This window comes from Dipodomys ordii, unplaced genomic scaffold (genome assembly GCF_000151885.1).
Source record: "Dipodomys ordii isolate 6190 unplaced genomic scaffold, Dord_2.0 Scaffold161, whole genome shotgun sequence".
NCBI lineage: Eukaryota > Metazoa > Chordata > Mammalia > Rodentia > Heteromyidae > Dipodomys > Dipodomys ordii.
In genome coordinates, this window is record NW_012267377.1 from 3,230,857 (window position 1) to 3,232,635 (window position 1,779).

General features: G+C 37.4%; 1 pseudogene; it reads right to left on the minus strand.

Moving 5' to 3' along the window:
• Nucleotides 1-261: 261 nt before the first annotated feature.
• On the minus strand, nucleotides 262-1,384 carry LOC105998334 (annotated as a pseudogene).
• Nucleotides 1,385-1,779: the final 395 nt, after the last annotated feature.

Consider the following 1,779-nt stretch of genomic DNA (forward strand, 5'->3'; position numbering starts at 1 on the left):
GATTAGTTGGAGAGAAAGTCTGGTGGACATTTCTTTTTTTTTCTGATAAAAGAAGCAACTACAGAAAGCCTTTATTATATTTGTTCAAAGTAACCAGTGCTATTGAGGAAAAAAATCCCAAAACTCAACAACCTCCCCAATACTACTTTCAAAACCATTATCAAACTTGATTTTCTTTAGAATGTAGTTATTGTTTCACACCAGTAATTCAAAAACCGACTCAGATTTTATATATATATATATATAAAACAATGCAAACAATTACTGAGCTTCATCTTCTGGACAAGAAGTTAGTCTCTCTTCATAAAAAGCAATTACAAGCCAGACCCAAAGAAACATAGGTCCCATGGTTTCCCTTATTTGCAATAACTACTATATGTCTGGGACAAACAGAAAATGTCAAAAGCTATGTGCATAGGTCAGATAAGATAACGTTAAGCAAAATGAACCCCAAGATAGGGACACAAGTGGTTTTTTTTCTTCTTGCTATTGTTTTTAAAGGTACAATGTGATTTTTTTTGTTGCTTTGTATGTCCCTCCCCCATGGTATAACCCCTGTTTTCACTGTATTTGATGTTGGTATAATTTGTGGAGGGGAAGGGAAAAAACGAATTGTTTAAATAGGGATACAGACTGACCCATTGCAACAATGAGATGTACAGATGCTATGTTGAAAAATGAACTTTACAATTTAGGCAGAGATGAGGAGGGTGGGGGGTGGGGGGAGGGGGGAAGTGTAGTGGATATGGGAGGGAAGGGATGGTAGGGGAAAAACAAAAGAAGAGGCAACAGTGCTTGAAAAGAAATATAATCATTACCTTGCTCATGTAACTGTAACCCCTCTGTACAGTATTTTCACAATAAAAAACTTATTTAAAAAAAACCAATTACAATCTGAGGACATTGCATATTCGCCTCTTTTGCCAGCATCAAGTCAGCTTCATCTGAATCTTTCCATTTCATGAGAAACATCAATTCTCCACTGCTGTCGGTGGCACCAATTATTTTTTCAGGATCTAGACCCCTGGCAAAGCCCCTTGGTTTGTCAGCGGTATCTCTTTTCTTCTTTGATTTGCTACCATCAAATTCACGTACGTCCGATAAAGATTTTCTTTTTGTACCATCCTTTTCTTTACCAGCTTTTTGAGAATTAAGAAATGCTTCAGTTAATTCTGGACAATCTAAATTTTCTTCAGGTTCCCAAGTATTATCAGCATCTGTAAATCCCTTCCATTTCAGGAAATGGTGTACCTTCCCATTCACTACACGTCGGTCCAGTACTTTTTCCACAACAAATTCTTACAGGCTCTGCTTCTTCAACTTTCTTACTCTTCCCATTCTGTTTCTTTCCCATTTTTTGCAATGTAGTTTTGTTAGAGGCCATTTTAAATTGTAGACTTGAAGAGCTATTACTCAGGTGCTCTGGGTCGCGATCCTGCAGTTAGGATTTCAGGGGTGAGCCAAAGGTTCTTTCTTTAGCAAAATTCAAACCTGATTTTCATATCTTTTTAACAATGTTTTGATCTTCAACTCCATAAACTGTAAAATTCCTTTACTGGTTGAATCTGTTGACAGTCGTGGTATGAACATCACAAAGTTTGCAACAGTTGACTGTGGATTCATTTGTCCTGTGCTTGGTTAATGAGAGACAATGGGGTCTTCTCAGACTTGCCTGTGTCTGCTCCTGAGATTTTTCTCTTTTCTGTTAATGTGTGTTGTTAGGGTTTGTTCTACATGCTTAGCCCCAGCCTAAGCAATATGTTGATTCATACTCAGTGT